This window comes from Neoarius graeffei, chromosome 3 (assembly GCF_027579695.1).
Source record: "Neoarius graeffei isolate fNeoGra1 chromosome 3, fNeoGra1.pri, whole genome shotgun sequence".
Lineage (NCBI taxonomy): Eukaryota > Metazoa > Chordata > Actinopteri > Siluriformes > Ariidae > Neoarius > Neoarius graeffei.
Window position 1 is genome coordinate 57,708,654 of NC_083571.1, and position 14,551 is coordinate 57,723,204.

The window sequence follows — 14,551 nt, forward strand, 5'->3', positions numbered from 1 at the left end:
TCGAGACAGAATACAATATATTTATATGCCTACATAAAACCAGTGGAAGCCCTTCATGACATCTGACATAAACCTACATAATAAACGTTGATTAAGGCTTATTCCAATCAGCATCAGCTGTTTTTAAGACTGGTTGAAGATTTTGACACAAGGTATAGATAGACAAACTCAAAACTCAACACGGAATAGATGAACACAGTCAGGTAACACACCAATGACAGGATGGGGGTGGAGACAGGACGGGAACAAAAACTAAAACAAACTCGAGTACTTGGGAACCACAAAACAAAGGGCGAAAGTGTGACTGATTCCTGTGCCTGCCTAGTGACAGAAATTCTCTGTGATGTTCATTGAAACAGTTTTTTTTTCTTCCAAAGATCAGTGAGATGCATGACAGGACAAGGCCTCGATGATTTTCAAAATGCAGTCCTTCAAAATAAATATCATTCATTTTATTTTATCACTGCAAGCAATCTGCACTCTGGGTTTTACAAAGATCTTGGACTGGAGAGTAATTTACAAGCATTTCATTTCATTTTTAACACCTCTGTTCAGCCAAAAGCAACAATTTCAGAAAATGATATCAGAGTGGACTTGATCTTTGATCTTTAATGCAGTAACACTTAAGGCTGTAGTGAAGCATAATTAATATGTGTGATTACCCTGAGTGAGTACCTTCTCATCATCTTTGCCAAAGTGTGTTATTCTGAACTGATTATAAAACACATAAAACACAAAACTGAAATAAATAAATAAATAAATAAAACTGCTCCTTGCATATTCCAGTTATTTATTTATTTCAAAGCATAATTTCATGACAGCTAACTCACCCCCCCCAAACCCACACATTTTATATATATATATATATATATATATATATATATATACTCAACAAAAATAAAAACTTTACACTCGTTTCAAAGTCAATAATTTGAACATTTTGGAAAATAGGTTTGAAATAACGATTGTATTCAATTATCTTGTCATTAAAGATGCTATAGCATACAGATCATGTTTGTCATGGAATCGGTTCCACCGGAAATGCGATGACAATGTCCATGATCAAAAACTGTGAGTCACAACTTAATGAAATCATGTCAATATCGGGTGTGCCCTCCATGGGCGTTCACAACTGCAATACAACGTCTCCTCATGGATTGGATGATGCGTCTGAACACAGCTTGGGGAATGCGCCGCCATATTTGTACCAACATGGCACCAAGCTCCTGCAAGTTCTGTGGAGGGTTCCTTACGGTCGGCTGTGGTGCCAGTTTGATGGAGACATGTCTGGAGATTATGGACGGTCTGTCGACTGCATCCCATAACCCTCGCAACGTCAGTGACGGATGTTCCTGTATTCAGCATGCCAATGGTACGTTCACGCTGAATGTTTGACAGTCGTGGCATTGCAAATTAACGAATAATTAACCATAAAACCTTGTTTTTCTGAGATGACACTCTACTCTGCTACCGTGAGATCAATTGCACGTGTATCAATAGGTCACGTCACTTGTGTCACGTGGAAACGTGATTTTAGCGTGCAGTGCTCTTGCACGTGCTACGTAGGCCCGACCAGTAGAATGAATGTGTGACGTAATGCCCTTGACAATGCATTTAACCATAATCACAACAAGAACTCTTTCAAGAAAAGTTTCTAAACACTATTTGAAAAATAATGAGTGTCAAGTTTTTATTTTTGCTGAGTATATATATATATATATATATATATATATATATATATATATATATATATATATATATATATACACACCTGCTGTTTTCTGCAGTTCTCTAATCAGCCAATCCCTTGACAGCAGCATAATGCATCCAGTCATGCAGATACAAATCAAGAACTTCGGTTAATGTTCACTTCAAACATCAGAATGGGAAAAACTGATCTCAAAGTGTGACTTTCACTGTGGCATGGGTGTTGGTGCCAGATGGACTGGTTTGAGTATTTCAGAAACTGCTGATCTCCTGGTGTTTTCACACAACAGTCTCGAGAGTTTACACACCATGGTGCAAAAAACCAAAAACATTGAGTGAGCAACAGTTCTGGGGGTGGAAACACCTTGTCGATAAGAGAGGTCAGAAGAAAATGGCCAGTGCCAAGTTTCCCAAAAGCATCGTAACACAAAGATCATCATTAAATGGTAGAGCGAGCAGCACAATGAACACTCTCCTAGTTAAGATGCTCTTAGCATTAAGAGGCCTTTGGGAAACCCACCACAGATTGGTTCGAGCTGCCAGGAAGGATATAGTAACTCATAGCAGCTCTTTACAACCATGGTGAGCAGAAAAGCATCTCAGCATGCAACAGTAGAAGACCACATTGGGTTCCACTCCTGCGGCCAAGAACAGGAATCTTAGACTCAAGAACAAGTTCTTATATTATTGTATATACATACACAGTTAAACCCACATCTCTTCTCTTGACTCTTGTGTCTAAGCGTATCTGTGGAAAATAAGGTGCGAGTGTAACATCGATCTGCACCGCAGTGCAATCAGCCAATTGTTGGGCACGAAGCTGTGATCAGCAGAAATGCCTAGAAAGCTAGAAATGGGTTAGAAATGTGAATTATAACACTCCCTTTTTTTCTCTCATTAACTTTCAGAGTGATAAAAGGGTAGTAATAATAGGGCATACTGTAGCTCTTTTCAAAACTGCCAGATTCAGATATATCAGAGCTAAGACAATTCAGATACATCTTTAAATGCCATTATTTGATGTAGGCCTGTTTTCTACACACATAATCCAACCTAGTCATGGGTTGCAGTTGCGTTTCCTGTTGCTTTTGTAATCAAGTCATATTGAACAAATTGTTTGGCATTGAATAAAATGGAACAATATTGCAAAAATGTGTCCAACTATCTCCTATAGGTCTTGCAAAAGTATTCATCCAAAAGCAGTTGGAGCAGTTTTGCCTTGAGGAATGGGCAAAAATCCCAGTAGCTAGATGTGCTAAACTAATAGAGACATACCCCAAGAGACTTCTCATCTCATCTCATTATCTCTAGCCGCTTTATCCTTCTACAGGGTCGCAGGCAAGCTGGAGCCTATCCCAGCTGACTACGGGCGAAAGGCGGGGTACACCCTGGACAAGTCGCCAGGTCATCACAGGGCTGACACATAGACACAGACAACCATTCACACTCACATTCACACCTACGCTCAATTTAGAGTCACCAGTTAACCTAACCTGCATGTCTTTGGACTGTGGGGGAAACCGGAGCACCCGGAGGAAACCCACGCGGACACGGGGAGAACATGCAAACTCCGCACAGAAAGGCCCTCGCTGGCCCCGGGGCTCGAACCCAGGACCTTCTTGCTGTGAGGCGACAGCGCTAACCACTACACCACCGTGCCGCCGCCCCAAGAGACTTGCAGCTGTAATTGCAGCAAAAGGTGGCTCTACAAAGTATTGACTTTTTTCTGGGGGGGAGAGGGGCGGGGGATACCTATGCACACTCCAGATTTCTGTTTTTTCATCTTAATTATTGTTTGTGTCACAATAAAACATCAATTTGCACCTTTAAAGTGGTAGGCATGTTGTTTAAATCAAATGGTGCTAACCATCCAAAAATCCATTTTAATTCCAGCTTGTAATGCGACAAAACAGGACAAACACCAAGGGGGATGAATACTTTTTCAAGGCACTGTAGATTTGAATTCAGGAATCAAATTTTAGGAAAGTCACTTGTTTTTGATCGAGACAGAATTCATACTCTTCACGTGGCTACATAACCCCTTAATGACACACCCTGACATAATTGCATAATCCGACACACATAAATATTTCTTAAGGTTTATTCCACCAGATATCACCTGTCCTTCTGAGAGGCAAAATCAATTTTGCAAGTGAAATTGACATAACACCTGAGACAAGTGATATAGACTTGTATTAATGTCACTTTGAGTTATGACACTTTCCTTATTGCTGAATTTGCAGCTCAGAGTCACAGTATTGCTGAGATGACATGCCAAAGTCAAACTGTCTCTAATTTAGAGTCAGCGAAAATATACCCATCCCTGTGATTTTGATGTACTATTGTTGTAAGCATTCATAGCTCTCATAAGCAGAAGGATACCTGACATGGCAGAAGCATGACAGAGCTCCAGTGTCTGTTTTCATGACATTGTAATATAGGAATGTGAAAAGTGTTTTGACATTATAAATGTTTATATACACTCACCAGCCACTTTAATAGGAACTTGTTCTTGATTCTAAGATTCCTGTTGGCTGATTAGATAACTGCAGAAAACAGCAGGTTGTTCCTCTTAAAGTGGCCAGTGAGTGTAGGTTTCTATCACTTGTCTTGAAAAGTAATGTAGGATTAACGTAGTCCTATGATCACTCCTTACGGAAGGGTCACTGAATACAAAGCAATGATTGAAAATGTCTCTGGAGTGAGGCTGTTTCTCGTCAATGATGCAGAAGCTTACTTATAGAGCTACATAAAACCTCTGTAAGCATTAATGAGAACTGATTGATATAATCGTACATAACACTGGTTTAATCAATTAGATGATGTGAAGTTGACAAGTGACATAGGCTTCTGTTGATGTGATTTTGTTGTATCACTTTCATTACAACTGACTTTGTAGCTAAGAGTCTCAGTGTTGATAATGTGACATAATGTGAAACATCAAAATCAAAAGTACCCTTTATAAATGTCTATGTGGGTTTGTATCATTTGTCAGAAAAGCCTATGCAGGTTTTATGTAGGGCTATGAACACTGCCCTTAAGTAAAGTGTCTCCACATATAAAGCAATGATTGGAAGTGTGTTTGGAATGGAAATGTTTTCAGCTGATGCCTGTGGAAATGAGATTTTATAAATGTCTGTGTGTTTATGTCACTTGGTATGAAAGGCTACAAAGGGTTTATGTAGTCCAGTGAATGTTGCCTTTCAGTAACTTGTTACCCAATACAAAGAAGTGATTGGAAGTGTCTCTGTAGTGGAAATGTTTTCAGCTGATGCCTGTGGGAATGAACCTTTATAAATGTCTATGTGTGTTTATGTCACTTGGTATGAAAGGCTACAAAGGGTTTATGTAGTCCAGTGAATGTTGCCTTTCAGTAAATTGTTACCCAATACAAAGAAGTGATTGGAAGTGTCTCTGTAGTGGAAATGTTTTCAGCTGATGCCTGTGGGAATGAACCTTTTATAAATGTCTGTGTGTTTATGTCACTTGGTATGAAAGGCTACAAAGGGTTTATGTAGTCCAGTGAACGTTGCCTTTCAGTAAATTGTTACCCAATACAAAGAAGTGATTGGAAGTGTCTCTGTAGTAGAAATGTTTTCACCCAATGTCTGTGAGAATGAACCTTTTATAAATGTCTATGTGTGTTTATGTCACTTGTTATTAAAGGCTACATAAGGTTTCTGTAGTCCAATGAACATTGCCTTTCAGTAAATTGTTACATAATATAAAGCAGTAATTGGAAGCGTCTCTGTAATGGAAATATTTTCAGCTGATGCCTTTGGGAATGAGCCTTTATAAATGCCTGTGTGTTTATGTCACTTGTCATGACAGGTTATGTCGGTTTCATGTAGCCCTATGAACATTATCTCCAAGTAAAGTGTTACTGAATACAAAGCCTTCTGGAGTGGCTATGTTTGCATCAGATGACAGAGAATCTTATTGATGATCTTAACCAACTGTGGGGTTGGTCTGCACACAGCACAAATACGGCAAATTGGCGAGGCATCGATCTGCGAGATTCTGTAGAATGGCTATTGATCAAAGGTCCCGTCTGGCGTGTGTCTGTGTGCTCATGCGTGTGTGTGGGTGGGTGGGCATTTGTGTGTGTTCCAGAGGAATCAATCAGAAAGAATAGTTAGATTTCAACTCACAATTGCATTGCCTCTCTACTCTTTATTATTGAATGCGGGTAAGATACGTGATGCTTTAATTTTTATGCATCAGCCATTTACGTCACAAATTTAGCTCCCAACTATGCAGAACAAAGTATTTTATGAACTACAACTAGTATTTTCCTACATCTTTTTAGAAGATGTCAGTTTCACCTTGGTGAGATGTAAACCCTTGCTCTGTGATCCTAACGGTAATGGCTGCTGAAAATGTGTATGATTTGTAGTAATCAGTGAATAAGCAGCACACCAGCTGCTTTATATATATATATATATATATATATATATATATATATATATATATATATGACTACATTTGCATGCTGGCTCGCAAAAACATAACCCAGAAATCGATTAGTGCTCTACAGGGCTCTGCTTTTTCCACTTTATATGAATAATTCTGTTCAATGCCTTTAGATCAATGCCCTCATGAGAGCACCATTGCTGGAACACTGTGAATGATTATTCACAGATACACAGAAGTCCAATAATCATTTCCTTTTTCTCTTTTATATCTCGTCTTGACCTAATTGATTCATGTCAACGTATAAAAAAATTATAATAGTTAAAAAATAAAATAAAAAAAAATCAGAACCTTTGCTGTGATGATGAGGTCAGGGATCGACCACAGGATTTCATTTCAAAGTTCCAAAAGAGTTGAAGAAAGTTACTCTTCACTTTTGTTAAAACAGTACAGTGCCTTTTTCTTCCTTTCTTTCATTCACTGCCCTCTTCTTTCTTTCTTTCTTTCTTTCTTTCTTTCTTTCTTTCTTTCTTTCTTTCTTTCTTTCTTCAAAAAGAGATGTTTGAGAATTGTTCAGCAGTGTTCTGGAAATTCTCCAATTCTCAAAGTTGCATTTCAACAGCATTGAGGATTCAGGAAAGAGATTGGCAAGTCCCCTCCCGAGACGTTTATCAGTTATAAGCGCTTACCACAGGGGCAGTCGATAAAACCATCCCATGTGATCGAAGTTGGAAGGGTGATGGAAGGACAACAGATTTTAAAAGCCTGTTTTCTGTCACTAGGTTGAGAAACTTCAGCAGTGTCCAGTGATATGTCAAAGTGTTCAGAGTGACAGGTCTGGATCTAGGAGTGTTCATCACCCAAAGCCTTTTCCACTATGATCATACTGATGGTTAGCCTTTAGAGCACATGTGACAATGTTGATTAGCTTGTGTTCACAATTTTTATTTTTTCCTCTATAAATATTCAATTTGACTTCCAGAGCCTAGGTTATTAATGTTAATTTGGAGAGTAGATAATACAAAATGGGGCTCCAACTGGAATGATCAATTGGAATAATAATTTTACTACAGATGGACTGAGAATTCAGTTTCCATCCAGGAGGCAAAAATGTCTCCACCTGCCATCTTACCTTTTATGAATTGTACTTACAGTATCTCTATTACTTCCCAGCCCCATTCTTCTTCACGAAGCCCGTGTACCAGCCAAATGAATGGCATCAATTTAAAGTGGCAGTCAAATGTACATTTCTAACACTCTTATGAAGCACTAGATGTACTTTCAGCCCTGGTCACATTACAGCTCACGATGAATTTGTGAATACTTGACAATGAAAAAATTAGTAGCATCGCTACCAATCTTGCAATGCACAGTAAATGTTCTCCGAGCTTCGTGAGTTGTTTTTTGGTGTGTCTCTGCCTTGTGAGTGGCCAAAAACGTCAAGAAAAATTTCAGTGCATGCATTAAAATTTGGTGGCAATGTTTTTGTTGGCCAACTAAGTGACAAATACTCACAGATGGTTTTGGGAATACTTCCCGAAGCTCAGGGAACCTTCACCTCGTTTTCATTCGCCACCAAAATGCTTCGCTATCATCGATAACCCATCTCAAAGCATCACGAGCTGTAGGGTGACCAAAGCTTTATACAATGTTTAACAAAAATTGATTAAAAAAAGTCAACTCTTCATGATAACTAATGACCATTGCTGTCACATCCATGTCAAGACAACATTGCATAAACCATTCATTATCATCTTTTGCCTTTTGGAAATAAGCCTGTCATAAATTCTCAAGCACTGCTTCATAAAATATGTATGCAGTGCTCATGAATGTGGTATAAATTCACTGTGTAGGTGTCCTTCAAGACAAGAATACAGAATGGTTTGGAAAGAATTTGAATTAAAAAAGGGTTTACCATTTTACCATCCAAGGGTCCCCCCCCCCGTGCGTATATACACACACACACACACACGCCCACACACACTCCACCCATTTTTTTTTAAGAGCAGGAGATTGTATTAACATTTTTTATTTTAATTCCTGTATTCATAATGTCATTCTGGCATGTTATATAGCATATATATTTCAATAATATTGGCTGGCTTTGAGTGGTACTGGTATATCAGATATATTCCATCCAGCTAGCATGATATTGAATAAGTCACCATGAAATAAGCCAACCAATGTTATTATTACTATTATTATTATTATTATTATTATTATTATTATTATTATTATACACATTCGATAGAACAATTATAGATTTTACAAAAAGTTAAGAACAGGGGGGTAACTTACCAATATTGAATGCTGATTCTGATTAAATGTAATTCAATATTCTGTCAATCCAATGTCCATGTACAAAGTCAAAGTTCTAACAATAAAAATGGTACAAGTCCAAAAAGCCTGAACAACCCAACTTATATACAAGCTATATCCAGGTTGACAGTTCAAGTTCAAAGTTACTTTTGGTCGTAGTTAATTGTTACATTGCAGTTGTTCAAAGCAAAAGGGCTTTGCTGAGTGAAGTCCATGAGTGAAGTCCTCTTGTAAAAGTCTCCATCACTTTTCCTCACCTCCAAGTAAAACGTTGACAATATTTCCGGTATTGCTCTCTTTTCCAGCTTTTTGATGTCCATTGGTATGTTTTTCTCTTGTAAACATGCATGAAGAATATCCAGTGAAGTTTTGGTAGACTTTTGGGTGTTCAGCGTGTCTTTCACTTTAAATCTTCTGCTTTTAATGAAGCAAACCTTGTGGCCATGTTTATGTACAAACTCATGGTTACTCGCTAGCATGTAACTTTTACATCTCTGATGTGTCTTTTCCAATTTTTCGATGTCCGTTGGTATGTTTTTCTCTTGTAAATATGCGTGAAGAATATATAATGAAGTTGTGGTAGCCTTTCGGGTGTTCAGCGCATCTTCAGTTTCAGGTTTTCAGTTTATTTGTTTCATGCTTAAACCGACCACTGGATTAACCCGGTCTTCTCTCTCTCCCAGCTGACAAAGAAATGATTGTGCACATGCACAGCAGCAAAGTTTTGTCACTGGATCTTCGCATGAGCTCCGAAGTGTGATATTGTGTTGTCTTGACAACGTGCAATATTGTAACAATATTGCACGCTCGTTCTCCATTGGGGAGAGTGGCATAATACATTGAGGATAAGCAATATGATAACAATATTGCATACCATCAGCAAACCCACGAGAAGGAAATAGAATACACGTTTTTATTCCATGGAAAATGTGGCCCATATGTACAGTATAATAATATGTTATAATGCGTAGCAGAAATCTGTCACTGCTAATAATTAGTTACAGTTACCATCGTGGGCGGCATGGTGGTGTAGTGGTTAGCACTGTCACCACACAGCAAGAAGGTTCTGGGTTCAAGCCCAGTGGCTGATGGGGTCCTTTCTGTGTGGAGTTTGCATGTTCTCCCCGTGTCTTGTGTAGGTTTCCTCTGGGTGCTCCGGTTTCCCCCACAGTCCAAAGACATGCAGATTAGGTTAAAATGGCATGGCTTTGGGCTGAAGTCCCCATGAGCAAGGCACCTAACCCCCAATTGCTCCCTAGGCGCTGTAGCATAGTTGCCCACTGCTCTGAGTATGTGTGTGTGCTCATTGCTCACTTGTGTGTGTGCATGTGTGTGTTCACTGCTTCAGATGGGTTAAATGCAGAGGATGAATTTCATTGTGCTTGAATGTGCATGTGACAAATAAAGGCTGCTTCTTCTTCTACATGCATGCATCAGTGCATTCATAGTAACAGGCTTCGTAGCATGTGATGATATCTGTTCATAATGCATTATAACTATGGCATATATGGCATTAGAATTCAGTTATGCCTGTGTTATAGCATGAACAACATAGTGTATCGGTAGTAAATTGTGCTCAGGAAGTGTTTATGACATTCCCGATGTAGGATGTGTTGTATGTTTCATCAATCACTGAATGTTATATGAATGGTGCTGAAACAGCTAGTTGTCTTGGGACTAGTTGGAAAAGTAGAGACATGTTGGAAAGTCACTTTTATCAGCAGCAAGTTTGTAATTTATTTTTGTTGCGACAAAGTATAGAGTTCTGTGATGGAAAACTGATGCCACTTGCTTGTGAATCAATTAGAGGCTGTTAGCTTGAGTGGCCAGACCAGTGCACTGCGCTTTGAGTGGAAGTGAGAGTCCGAGAGCTCAGCAATCACACAAATTGGAGAGGGTGAGAGACGAGATGAACAGGCCCTTTTAATCCACATGCTAATAGACTTCAGTTATTTGAGCCTGAGATAGAGGAGAGAGTTGCAGTGTGACAGTAAAAACAATCAATAATAATAATAACAATAATTCAAACTATTAATTTTGGCCTTAGTGTTTGTGTTTTAGAAGAAGAAGAAGAAGAAGAAGAAGAGGAAGAAGGCTTTATTTGTCACGTGTCCATGCAAACACAGTGAAATTTCTTTTGTGCATTTAACCCATCTGAAGCAGTGAACACATACAAGTGAGCAATGAGCACACACACATGCCCAGAGCAGTGGGCATCTACGGTATGCTACAGCGCCCGGGGAGCAGTTGGGGTTTGATGCCTTGCTCAAGGGCACTTCAGCCCAAACCTGCCCCATGTTAACCTAACCACATGTCTTTGGACTTAGGGGGAAACTGGAGCACCCAGAGGAAACCCACACAAGACATGGGAAGAACATGCAAACTCCATACAGAAAGGCCCCTGTCGGCTGCTGGGCTCGAACCCAGAACCTTCTTGCTGTGAGGCAACAGTGCTAACCACTACACCACCGTGCCACCCATTTTGTTAATAATAGTCACTTTCATCACAATGAACAAATGCACCGTGACACTGCTAATAAGCATCAACTCTTAAATGATGAAGCTTTCATTTTATGCATCCTGGATTAGACTACACAATATTTTTGTCTTTCACAATGTCTTTCACCATGTCAGATTAAGCAATCATAGTGCCATAAATTCTTGCCGTGTCTTGGTTGGGAAACTGGCATCACTGCAAGTTTGACCCTGACCAATCATCACTGACAACTTTGCATGCCATCAGGGAGAAGGGTCAAGAAATCGTCAATCATGGCTATCAAGGAACATGTAGGAAATGTCAAAGTAGGCAAGAAAATAACAAAAAAAATTCTAACATGCTAGACTCTTCTAGTTGACTGGGTGCCATGGAGTGTCCAAGGTGCCATGTTGGTGGTGCCATTACATCATGCTACAAGACTCCATCATCATTCTCTCTCTCCAATTCCAAAAAAGTTGGGACACTGTATAAAAAGAGAATGCGATCATTGCAGATCATGGAAACCCGATATTTCACTGAAAACAGTACAAAGACAACGCATAAAATGTTGAAACTGAGAAATGTTATTGTTTTTTGAAAAATATATGCTCATTTTGAATTTGATATCAGCAAAACATTTAAAAAAAGTTGGGACGGGTGCATGTTTACCACTGTGTTGCATCACCTCTACTTTTAAACGGTTGGGAACTCAGAAGACCAATTATTGTCATTTTGAAAGAGAAATGTTGTCCCATTCTTGCCAGATATACAATTTCAGTTGCTCAACAGTCAGGATCTCCTTTGTTGTATTTTGTGCTTCATAACATGCCAAATATTTTAAAGGGAAGACAGGTCTGGACTGCAGGCAGGCCAGTTTAGCACCCAGACTCTCTTACTACAGAGCCATGCAGTTTTAATATGTGCAGAAAGCGGTTTGGCGTTGTCTTGCTGAAAGAAGGAAGGCCTTTCCTGGAAAAGATTTGGTCTGGATGGCAGCACATTGCTCTGAAACGTGTATATATCATTCAGCGTTAATGATGCCTTCCCAGATGTACAAGCTACCCATGTCATGTGCACTAATGCTCTCTCGTACCATCACAGATGCTGGCTTTTGAACTGTGCACTGATAACAAGCCGGATGGTCCCTCTCCTCTCATAATTTGCATATATATATAATATATGTGTGTGTGTGTATAGGCGAGAGGCAGAGGGCTACAGAAACGGAGATTGGTGCTGCCTAATGTGCCAAGTGATTACAGAAATTGCGCACACTGATTGGTCAAGAAATTTCATGATAATCACCTTGAGCAACTCAGCAAAATGGCGTCCAATTGCTTTGTCACCGTAAGTGAAGAAGAATAACAAATTATGAAAGAAAATGCTGTTCCTAAAAGCACTAAAGATGCGACAAAATTTGGTCTAAGACTATTCAAAGGGAAGGTGGAATTGTGATTTATTTTATCCATTTCAAAACAAAGTATTTTATGTGAGTTGGCATAGATAAGTGACACAAATCTGCACTATATCTTTATTACATTTGCATGCCACTTTTGAAGTTTGAAATAATTTTCTTAATTTGATTTATTTTTCAATAATCAATAATCCTATGTATTTATATTAAAACAATTATCGACCTCAGGCTCAGTGAATATTGGTGAATAATAACCTCAACTTCGTGTCAGTTATTATTCATCAATATTCACTTCACCTTTGGGGAATAATTTTTTTTTTTTATATAATATGAAATTACATGGTTGTGCAAAGATATGAAGTTTATCTTCAAGTGGTGAATGTATATATTTTTCAACACTAGAAGGTAAACTCCATATCTTTGCACCACTGTGTAATGTCCTTTATATTATATGGACACATCCACAAAAAATAAGCACGTTAATCAAAAGAATTTTAATTTTGAACCGATTCACCATTTTGGCAATGCGTGTCTAGTCAATGGGAAAATACTGGGAGTGACATCATTGGAGTGAAATATTGGGAATTATTCTCCATACAAGACACTTCTTTCAATGGAATAAAAACGTGTTCTATTCCCTTCTAGCAGGTTTCATTCATTTAGTTTGATAGCATGCAATATTGTTAGCATATCACTTATCCTACATGTATTACGTCACTCTGACGTAATGGAGAATGAGTGTTGAATATGATTTACGATATTGCATGGTTGTCAAGACAACATGACATCACACATCAGAGACTTAAAATGAAGCAATCGACTGTGACAATTTGTAAACAAACATGGCCACCAGGTTTGCTTCATTAAATTTGGAAGACGTTGAGAGAATTTTGAAAGAGAAAGACGCATTGAACACCCAAAAGGAATGCCTATGTATTATAATAATATTGGCTGGCTTTTTTTTCCCCATGAGATATCAGATATATTCCATTCAGCGACTTCTCTTCGACTCGTTCAATATCATGCTAGCTGAATGGAATATATCTGATAGACCACTCAACACGGGCGGCACGGTGGTGTAGTGGTTAGCGCTGTCGCCTCACAGCAAGAAGGTCCTGGGTTCGAGCCCCGGGGCCGGCGAGGGCCTTTCTGTGTGGAGTTTGCATGTTCTCCCCGTGTCCGCGTGGGTTTCCTCCGGGTGCTCCGGTTTCCCCCACAGTCCAAAGACATGCAGGTTAGGTTAACTGGTGACTCTAAATTGAGCGTAGGTGTGAATGTGAGTGTGAATGGTTGTCTGTGTCTATGTGTCAGCCCTGTGATGACCTGGTGACTTGTCCAGGGTGTACCCCGCCTTTCGCCCATAGTCAGCTGGGATAGGCTCCAGCTTGCCTGTGACCCTGTAGAAGGATAAAGCGGCTAGAGATAATGAGATGAGATGAGACCACTCAACACCAGACAATATTATTTAAATTTTTTTTTAAAAGTTTTTTGGGGGGCTTTTTTCACCTTTATTGGATAGGACAGTGTAGAGACAGGAAATGAGCGGGAGAGAGAGACGGGGAGGGATCGGGAAATGACCTCGGGTCGGAATCGAACCCGGGTCCCCGGATTTATGGTATGGCGCCTTATCCACCTGAGCCACGACGCCCCCAATATTATTTAATTATGTCACTCAGATCCGTGATGTAATTCATATGAAAAATACAGGTTTTTCAACATGAGAAGATAAACTTCATATCTTCAAGCCAACATGCAATTTTCTTTTTATTATATAGACACATTCACAAACAAAAAGTACCCAAATTTACCAAAACAATTCATTGATTTCCTCACAAGTGAGGATATTGAAAAATATGTTCCTCAATGTCCCGGATGTAGTTCCTATGAAAAATACAAATGGCGTATTTCCCAGTAAAACACTTGTATCTATATAATAAACAATGTTATGACACCTTTATATACGACCTTTGTGTGACTCTTATACTCGACATGCTTTTTAACAATCAATTCTCACAAAAGTTTGTTTGGAAAGTGACACAATTTTATGTTGGTTGCTGTAAAGGGCTTAAGTATGTGCCATGTCACTCAATGAACACTCCTGTACATTTTTTTTTCTCCTTGATTTGATTAATACATTCTTTGCCCTGTGTGATGACTTTAATTATCTTGCACTCTCCAGTGATGCATCTTTAAGTTTTTCTTTTTACTTTACTATGTCAATAATT

General features: G+C 39.0%; 1 protein-coding gene across 2 annotated transcripts in view; it reads left to right on the forward strand.

Annotated features, from left to right (window-relative positions):
- The window catches only part of nrxn2b (neurexin 2b), a 1,271,620-nt gene that overhangs the window by 690,549 nt on the left and 566,520 nt on the right, over positions 1 to 14,551 (forward strand). The gene's annotated exons all lie outside the window — the stretch shown is intronic.